Genomic DNA, 10503 nt, shown 5'->3' on the forward strand with positions numbered 1-10503 from the left:
GGCCAGATAGCAGAAGGTCAGAAAAGAGTTGAGTTTAATAAATAGATTAACTTGGCATTTAGTCAAAGGGACATTCACCCCATGTCCGAGATCAACTGCCCTGAGGAGAGAAACCGAATACATGAAAGACCCTGTTCCTATGGATACCACAGTTTTTACAGCATGTAACGTAAAAATGTAGTGTGTGAGTTCAAAACAGTAGCGCCTGAAAAGTCCATATCATAAGAAAACTCATTTTTTAAATAAAAGAGTTGGATGCACCATGTTAAGTGTTAAGGTTTTAAAACATACCATTCTCTCTCTTGTCCATATAGTTCATATATGGAAAATACGCTGACAAAACAGCCCATTTTGAATTGGTTTGTGATGTTACCAACACCCTATTTACATACAGGAAAACCAACACATTTACATACAGGCCTGCCAGCCCCATTCAGTCTACTGCAGTCCAGCCTTGCTCATAAGGACGGTATGCAAACCCAGTCTGTGTTCGAATGAGGCACAAAGGACAGCCAATCAGAACAGAGTCTACTTACATATAGCAGTTTTAAAGGCACGGTAACACAAACAGCCTGTTTAATTCTAAGAGTTATACAGAAGTTTAAAATAGTCATATAAAATAAATGATGACTATGTTTGCATAAACCTACAAAAATGTTAAAAGTTATCCTCAGCGAAGAAAAATAATAATACAACATATGATACGAGCCCTTCACCATATACTCACCAGCCAGACTGGACTCAAATGGAATTAGTTCCAGAACACCCGTTAAACCATTATACCCCTTTAAACTGTGATATCAACCCATCAGAAAAATATCAAAATATCATTACTAACTGTTGGAGACTACAAAGAGCCAACAGGAACTCAATGGCTTCTTTGATTTTTTCCCAGCAGGGAACTGTTGGAGTGTCGGAGTGGGTAGTTGAGAGGGTCGGGAGAATGTCTGGTAACTAAGAGCGAGGGGTGGGCGGTACACCGGCATAATGTTCTCTCAGGATGAGTTTTGTCGGACCGTGGATTCCATGATAAGTCCAAAAACATTCAACCAAACAGCGCCGCCCGAGATGAACAAACCACGAGCACAAACAGCTGAAATAACTATTCTAAACTCGACCAAATGGCGTTATAGACTAAACCGCACCGCCTGCAGCCGCTCCAGCGGTCGTCAGCGTAGGATAGTGAGGGCGCGCGCAGAGCGAGTGCGCGCACTTTTACATTGCGAGACGCGTCACGTTAATTGTGTTTCCCTCTGTGTGGGACAGAGCAGCCACCTGCCACTCAGGGCTGCCAGATTCGCCGTTTGCCCCACACATCTAGTGTTAAAGCACAGTGCGGGTAGAAACTGTGGGGCGTCTTTGTTGTGACTACTTTGTTAAAACACTACCATTTAATAAATAGACTGTTTTTTAGCGTTTGGACACATTTGGGTCAGTTTCAGACTCCTACAGCTCCCACGGCGTTTCTGCAGCTGTACAGCAACACAGATACACATTTACCAAACGAATAAACAGTCAAATCCGTCACGCGGTTCACGCGGTAACAATATCATTTATAAAAGAGCACTGTACATTTGCATTGACAGCGTTCTGGCTTGAGATCGGCCGATCGTTTCAAGCCTGATGCACCAGGAGGCTGTTGAGCATGATGAAGAAGAACAAATCAGCTGGTAAAACCCATCCAACAGGCATGGAGCTAACTTAAACTCAATAGGCCTGGAATAGCGAGCTGTCTTTGTTACATTAGCAAGCACTGTTTTTTACACTCAAAATACAGGGTGCAAAATGGGACTGAGGATGAGTGAAGAGGTAAAAGCACACATGAGAGGCTGAAGGAGAGAACCACTAAAACCTGCTTCTATACTGAAGAAGCTACTAGAGTGTGTGGTAGCACTTGGTACCCAATGAAGAACACTTTAGTTGCTGCTATACTACTACTACTACTAGTACTAGTACTAGTACTACTACTACTACTACTACTACTACTACTACTACTACTACTACTACTACTAACTAAATAAATAAAAATAATAGCAACAATGATACTACCAATAATAACAGTAATAATCATTATTTGGTTAGATGGTTAGACCAACTAGTAAATACCTAGTATAGACCCAATCTCCACTCTGGTGCTCGTTCATAGACACACCCATCAGAGAAAGCGTACAGTTCCAGAGAGAAGGTTATTACTTGCTAATTACTTGTTAAAAAGCACACATCTTTGCAGAAGCACAGCAGGTATATTTTTTTACACATCGACTGCAAGCTCTGCAGCAAAACTGGCATTTCCCAGTTTCTGACAGCGCGCAAACACAGCATTAAAGGACCTGTAATGTTTTACAGGTGATCTGCCACTACGGCAGGGTTCGCTAGTCCTGGCTGGTTCAGAATAGTTAAAAACACTAACTTTTTACCTGCTTTTCTTGATTTTGCCTGATCTATAGCTTCTGATCTGACTAAATAGATTTACAGATATGACTAGCATCTACATGGCTAACAGATCACAGAACTGGTCAAAATCAATGAAAACAGACCAAAAAGGAAGGTTTAATCAGCTATTCAGATGCAGCACATTCAAAGCATCGCAGCGAGAATAGAGATAAATGACGAGCTCTTAATATACTCTATTCACATAGACTCGACCCAGAACGATAAGCAGCTTAGAAAATGTGTGTGTGTGTGTGAGTGTGCCTACAGATGTAATGACAGGAAACTTTCAATATCATTTAGTGGCTCTGTCACGTTTGGAAGTAGTTAACAAACTCTTCAAAACCACCAACAAGGCTTAATTTATCATTATAGAGTTTGACATCCCTCTGGAGCTGGTGAAGATACAATGATGATTTAATTTAGTTCAATATGAAGCCTGACAAGCCTGAAAGACCACAATAAAACTGCAATTTCTTTAAGCTCTTGCTGTGTGAGTACGTCTAACATGTAAACCAAGAATGAACCCTGTCAATGTAGTGGAACAATCCCATAATGCAGTGTTGCATAACGTCTATTTTCAAGCCCTATATTGCTTCAAAAGCTGAAATGGGCTTTGTGAAAATGTCAAAAACAAAAACATCTAACGGTACTTCACTGCATCAAATGGACTATAATCATAGCTCATGCCTGCTGTGGCGAGCATACGATAATTATATGTAGGTTTTTAAGTTTGCTGTGTAATTTTACCTCTTTGCACATCTCAGCTGCCTGGTTTTACTTTTTCTCTTAACATTTTGTCGTCTCTGGGCAGAAGCTCTGTCTGTGGTGAGTGGAACATGCTTTATAGTAAAGGGTGCTGCAGTGTTGACTGTGTTTATGTGAATCCCAATTCGATAGTAGTGCCCTTGAGAAAGGCACCTAAAGCCTAACTGCTCCCCAGGCGCTGAGGATAGGGCTGCCCACTGCTGCAGGCAAGTGTGCTCGCTGCGCCCTAGTGAACGCACACACACTAGTGTGTATGTGGTGTTTCACAGCACAGATGGGTTAAATGCAGAAGTGAAAGTTCCCCCATTGCGGGACTAATAAGGGTCATTTAATGAAATCTTAATCCAATTGCAATTGCTTTGCATCAAGGTGGACATCAGAGTGTGTGTACGTGTATAGAATTTGGGGTGGTTCTGCATCATCCAACTCCTCGTCAGAAAACAAGCCCTACTTCAGCCCTGACTGCTAATGCTTGGTATCATTCATGGGTATCACCTTTTCAAAAGGCAATCATTAAAAATGTGCGACGTGTAGTGATGTGGAATGTAGTTTAAACAGCCAACCAGGGGCTGAGATTTAGGAACCAGGATGCTTATTTGCTCACAGATGCTGATGACTATTCTGCTACACAAAGTCAGTAATTCTGTCGATACCATTAAGATTCTAAATTTGTATACCCCGCCATAACCAGCAAACCGAACAATGTTGTGTTTTGATGTTGGTATGCCAGACATCCAGCATGATCACACTGGGGTGACCAATTAAACCAGAATGAGACCAGCTTACACCAGGATGAAATATTTGCTGGTATATGCTGTTTTTTCCAACAGGGTACAGTCACTGTCATGTTCAGAATGGTTCACATCAGCGGTCCTACAGACAGACACTGACCAATGATGATGATCAATGATGACAGAGTTTGCATGACTACAGATCAGTGCATGTGTTTACATCTCAGAGGAACTGACATGGAGTGAACACACCACACGGGTGGCAAAGAAGGCACAACAGTACCTCTTCCACCTCGGGCGGCTGAGGAGGTTTGCTATGAACCCTGGCATCCTCAGAACATTCTACACATGTACATGAAAAGCTTTCTAACAGGCTCCATCACCACTTGGTATGGAAACTGCACTGCCGTTGAGCGGAAAGCTCTGCAGAGGGTGGTGTGGACAGCCCAGCACATCACCAGGGTCCAGATCTGAAACTGCCTGAGGAAGACCAGGACGATTCTAAAGGACTCCACCCACTCAAGCCATTGTCTGTTCTCACAGCTGCCCAGCAGGAGGAGGTACAGAAGCATAAAGTCCAGAACCAGCCGGTTCCAAGACAATTTCTTCCCCGGGCCATCAGGCTGCTGAACAGCCAGTAGTGCTGGTGTATCACTGTACCTCTGAGTCATCATCTCAATAGACAATGACCACCTTATCCACATCTCATCAGACTCACTCTGATCCTCTGCACCTTCAATCTAGCAAATCTGTACTTACACATATAGATTGACATCTTGTACATCTTCTATCCATATTCTGTACAATCCGGGAGATTTCTATATCAGTATTCTATCCCCTGTGTACCCACATCTCATGTATTATCTACCTCAGACTAACTGCACATACGGAATATGTACAGCAGCACATTTCATAGATTTTTTTAACTTATTACTGTACAACTGTATATTGGAATAGCGCAACATTAATGTACATTGTGTATATGTGTATATTCGGAGTCGGTGTATTTCTTTTTCATCTTAGATATTTATATATTTTTTGGATTTAAATTCTATAAGGGGGTTATGCACCTATGATTTTCACTCACTCTCCACCTGTGTAAATGTGACGTGACAATAAACGTGATTTGATTTGATGTATACATACCCTCTTACTCTGCCTACAGTCTGCTTTGAGGACAGAGAGAATTATTGTACATCTGCTGTAGAGGTCCTATGAGGTACAGTGCTGTCAAAAAGTATTTTCCCCTCACCCAATTTATTGTGTTTTTGCTAAATTGACACATTTAACTGTTTCACATCATCCAACTAATTTTAAGATAAAGATAAAGATAAAATGAGTAAACACAAAATGCAGCTTTTAAATTATTTATTGAATCTATAGATTTATTCCAAAATCTACATCACCCATGTGAAAAATTGCTTCTCTAAACCTAAATTGCTGTGCCACCCTTGGCAGTAACAGCTGTAATCACATAACTTACGATGAGTCTTTTACATGTGGAAGAATTTTGGCACACTCTTCTTTGCAGAATTGTTTAATCTGGCTACACTGGTGGGTTTTTTGAGCATTAACTGCCCGTTAAAGGTCTTGCTACAGCATCTCAATGGGATTCAAGTCAGGACTTTGTCACGGCCACTCCTTAATGTTGTTTCTTCTGAGACATTTAGAGGCGGACATGCTTGTGTGTTTCAGACCGTTGTCCTGCTGCATAACCCAACTGTACTTGAGCTTTATGTCACAAACTGACTGGCACCATTCTCCTTCAGAATTCATGAGCAGAATTCATGGTTCCTTCAAATAAGCCAGGTTGTCTAGGTCCTGCAGAAACAAAGCAGCCTCAGACCATCACACTACCACCACCATGTTGTTTTTCTTATGGTGAAATACACCAGATGTAACAGGCCCCTTGTCTTCCCCACATTTGACTTATCAGTCCACAGAACATTACTCTGAAACTCTTGCAGGTCATCTAGAAGTTTTTTTGCAAATATGAGATGCAGGTTTTCAGATCTTCTTCCTTTATTTTTTGTTTAGTTTTTTTTCTGATGTCTGGGATGAAATTTTGATATGCCAGCAACTTCTGGGAAAGTTCACCACTGTTCCAAGTTTTGTCCATTTGCGGATAATGGCTCTCACTGTGGTGTGCTGGAATGGATTACTTTGTAACCCTTTCCAGACTGCTAGATTTCAGTTACTTTGTTTTGTAACTGTATTTGAATCTCTTTACAACATGGCATCATATGATGCTTTTGAGACCTGTTAGCCTGCTTCACATTGCCAGACAGGTTCTATTTACATGATGTTCAGATTCAATAGGTCTGGCAGTTATTGTGAATGGGTGTGGCTAAAGAAGTTGAACCCAACTGTCAGTTGAATTGGATGATTTAGTAGCTAAGGGGACAATTAACTTTTCACCTAGGGCCAGACAGGGCTGAACAGCATTTTTCCTTCAGTAAAAACACTCAGATGTGATAAATTTATAAAAAAGAGGTTTTAGGAATTGGGATTGGGAATTGGGAAGGGGCAAATACTTTTTAGAGCACTGTAGATGTTTGTAATACAGTGGATTGTGAGTGTACATGTGACTTATCAGTGCACAAACAACAGATTACAGCTCATGACTGGACAACCAGATAAACTGGACTGTATTAATTGGGACATTAATTATTGGCGCTAAATGAGGCATGTAGAGTCCTTTGTTGGAAAAAAAAGATCTTTTGCATAATAAATTAAAAATGTAGCTCCACACTAAAAAGAAGTATGGAGCCTCTAAGGAAGGTGGTTTAAAAAAGGAATGCCTTTCCCTCCCAATGATTTTGTGTTGCCTCTAAAATACAATGTATTTTTCAAGAAAATGCACAGTGGGCCTCATTCACCAACCGTTCTTAAGAAGAAATTTCTTCTTTAAACCCACTTATGCAGTTTTCACAAAGATTCTATCATTCACCAATGTTTTATTTGGGACTTGTTCTTAGGTAAGAACAGCATCTACAAACATTCACGAGCACAGAGGTGCTAACAATTCTGTGATTTCACAATACGTCATGAGTCGTAGACGTTTCCTTAGGATCTTTCTTCAAAACACATTTTTTTAAAAATGAGGAAGACTGTGAACAAGGCCCAGTGTTTCGGAGGGAATGCGTTTTTGCAGTGGCACCGGGGCCTTAAGAGAGGCTCGGTAAAGAACACGCTGAAAATGGGGAACTGTTTTTATTCCATAGAAGCAAAATGAGACGAAATTCATCAATGCACTGATCGATGGTTTAGCAGAGAGGATTCTAACCGCATCAGTGTAAAGTCTTTAAGACTGAGCTGAAAGGCTGGGCACAGGAGGAGAGTCTTGTGGTGACGAGGCGCCCCCTGACGGCGCAGAGGGGTACTGAGTGGAGGGAAAAAAAGGGGGCGGTGTCGTACAGCAAGGAGAAGAGAGGAAGAGAAAAACATGGCTCAGAAAAAAAAATTCAAATGTTCTTCCTGGAAAATCTCCGAACCCGCCACTTCACCACATGACATATGGGGAGGAAAATGCGCCGCGCAGTGAAGAACACGAGCAGGCCCGACTTTCATTCAATGGCCGCTATTACCTAACATTTAATTATTTATATAATAACAGCACACGGAGGGCTCAGAAGCGCTTTTCTAACACTAAAGCGGCGCGCTGGGTGCTCTTAAAACAGCTGTGCTTAGGCCACCACGAAGGACAGTGTGCTGTTAATGTGAGCTGAGACAGAGAGACAGAGAGAGAGAGGTAGAGAGAGAGAGATTGCAACATCGCAAACTCCCACTCGCTTCCAGTTCAGAGTAACTATGATCTCATCAGTTTCCATATTACTGGCAGGGCAGGTCAACTTCAGTACCTACTCATATCACAACTGCTCGTTAACTAGTAAGTTAGGCTAGCCTACTCACTTTCGTTTAGGAACATAGATGTTGCGCAAAAACGGCGTCTAAAACACGTGTGGATGGCGCTTAAACGGAAAAGGGAAGGAATTGTGGTATTTATGGTTATTAATCCGCGCGCTCTTCATCTTCCACTCAAATGTCGCTGCATAATCTATCAGCCGCACGCAGCGCTGGACTACATGTCACCTCCGTTCAGCGGGCGGAGAGGAGATGAAAAGCCTCCTGTCGTAGCGCCACACTAACTGTTAAAGTAGAGAAAGTCATCGTCTTACCTGCTGATACACGACGGTTGGGGCTGGGAGGCGGCTTCCTTCTCGTCATCGTAAAAAATACTACAAGCTCCAAAGAAAGCAACTGCGCAGTTTCTTCTCTGAACGGACGCCGCAGCTTGAATCATGACCGCGTTTAAAGTCACTCTTCTCGAGCCTGGTTCAGATGTAGCGCATTTTGAACGCCTCGCTGTGAAACACGAACTGCACACGCAGCATGAAATTTGTGCTTATGAAACCAGCAGCGCAGGGCTCGGTGATGTGCTCGGTGAAAACGTGGCCACAAACATCACCAGTGGCACAGCGGCGACCACAGACAGCCTCCCTCTTCCTCTTCTAGTCTTTTCCAAAAAGGGCCCACATCATCTGCGCACGCTGCTCCGCGGGGCTGCAGTGCCTCTTCGCAGAGTCCACAGCAGTTACTGAAGGAAGAAATCCGTGCCCGCTGGAAGCTCGCGCCCGCCTGCAGGTCCACTGAGCGCGAGCCACACCGATGGCTCCGTTTCTTCGCCGTGTTTAGCGCGAAGGTTTGGAAATTGCGCAGTTTTAAATCCATATTGCATCGCACTCTCTCCCCTCTCTCTCTCCCCTTGATGTTAGAGTGGAGAGCCCCGCTTCCTCCTCCCTCTCTCATGCAGGTTATTTTCGGTGGACGGCTCTCGGGCTGCCCCGCCTCTCTTCTTCTCCAGGACACACACACACACACACGAACACACCGACTTCCCAAAATTCCAGGATTGCTCCATTCTTTCCCAAGCAGCTGGAATAACACTCAGTGACACGCAGTAAATCCTGCGCCGTTGAAGTTTCTCCACTTGCTGGAGCGTAAATTACCGGCTGGTGATGAAGCATTAGGAGCTGATTTACTGGTCTGCTGTCATGGCCGTTAGCTGTAGTGACTGTGTGTGTGTGTGTGTGTGTGTGTGTGTGTGCAGAATTACAGCAAAGTTTCCTCTCTCCTGACGGGAAGCTCTGACTTTTCAGCTCAGCGCTGTTGGAGAACCTGTGGTTTTGTTCTGGCTCTCTGAACGTTCAGATCTGACACAGTAGAGTAGTTACTGTAGCCCAGCGCTATACTGACCAACCACTCGCATTCAGAAAAGCATCTTTCAAGTACTTGTGTTTAAAATCTGTTTCAGCTCGTCACATTAATTTATTTTCAGTTATCCCCTTTTTATGGCCTCAGCTTATGTGGAGCCTAAAACTGTGGAAGAGAACTTTCAGCATCTCTCTCTCTCTCTCTCCAGCTGCAGTTTACAGTGAATGGACCTCCTTTATGAGTTGAGACTTTCTGAAGCTGTATTAGCTACATAATATGAAACACAACCATTAACTGAGGGTTATGACAAATAACGACATCATTAAATCAATGCCTAATTTTCATAACTTAAAAAGTTAAAAAAAAAAGTGTATACACACACACACACACACACACACGCACACACTCACTCACTCACTCACTCACTCAGGAGACACCTAAAATTGGTGGGAAAATTGGGGGTCCACTTATAGACTTCCTGTTACACGATATTTCCAAAAGTATTCGCTTGTCTTCCATCACACGCAAATTAACTTGAGTGACATCCCATTCTTAATCCATAGGGTTTAATATGATGTCAGCCCGCCCTTTGCAGCTATAACAGCTTCAGTTCTTCTGGGAAGGCTTTCCACAAGATTAGGATTTAGGATTGTTTTTTTATGGGAATTTTTGACCACTCTTCCAGAAGCATTTGTGAGGTCAGACACTGATGTTGGACGAGAAGGCCTGGCTCGCAGTCTCCTCTCTAATTCATCCCAAAGGTGTTCTACTGGGTTGAAGTCAGGACTCTGTGCAGGCCAGTCAAGTTCTTCCACACCAAACTCCCTCATCCATGTGTTTATGGACCTTGCTTTGTGCACTGGTGCACCGTCATATTGGAACAGGAAGGGGCCGTCCCCAAACCATTCCCACAAAGTTGGGAGCATGAAATTGTCCAAAATTTCTTGGTGCTGAAGCATTAAGAATTCCTTTCACTGGAACTAAGGGGCTGAGCCCAACTCCTGAAAAACAACCCTACACCATAATCCCCCCTCCACCAAACTGTACACTTGGCACAGTGCAGTCATACAGGTACTGTTCTCCTGGCAACTGCCAAACCCAGACTCGTCCATTGGATTGTCAGATGGAGAAGCGTGATTCTTCATTCCAGAGAACACGTCTCCACTGCTCTAGTGGTGGCACTTTACATCATTGCATTCAACGTTTTGCATTGCGCTTGGTGATGTAAGGCTTGGAGGCAGCTGCTCGGCCATGGAAACCCATTCCATGAAGCTCTCTACGCTGTTCTTGAGCTAATTTGAAGGCCATATGAAGTTTTGAGGTCTGTAGTGATTGACTGCAGAAAGTTGGCGACCTCTGT

General features: G+C 43.2%; 1 protein-coding gene across 3 annotated transcripts in view; it reads right to left on the bottom strand.

Annotated features, from left to right (window-relative positions):
- Positions 1-8757, bottom strand: part of kdm6ba (lysine (K)-specific demethylase 6B, a) — a 109441-nt gene extending 100684 nt beyond the window's left edge. For all 3 annotated transcript variants that reach the window (XM_017682097.2, XM_017682095.2, XM_037544623.1), the window contains exon 1: positions 8108-8757. The gene's annotated coding sequence lies outside the window, so the exon portion shown is untranslated. The remainder of the gene's footprint in view (positions 1-8107) is intronic.
- Positions 8758-10503: the final 1746 nt, after the last annotated feature.

This window comes from Pygocentrus nattereri, chromosome 2 (assembly GCF_015220715.1).
Source record: "Pygocentrus nattereri isolate fPygNat1 chromosome 2, fPygNat1.pri, whole genome shotgun sequence".
NCBI classification, from domain to species: Eukaryota; Metazoa; Chordata; class Actinopteri; order Characiformes; family Serrasalmidae; genus Pygocentrus; species Pygocentrus nattereri.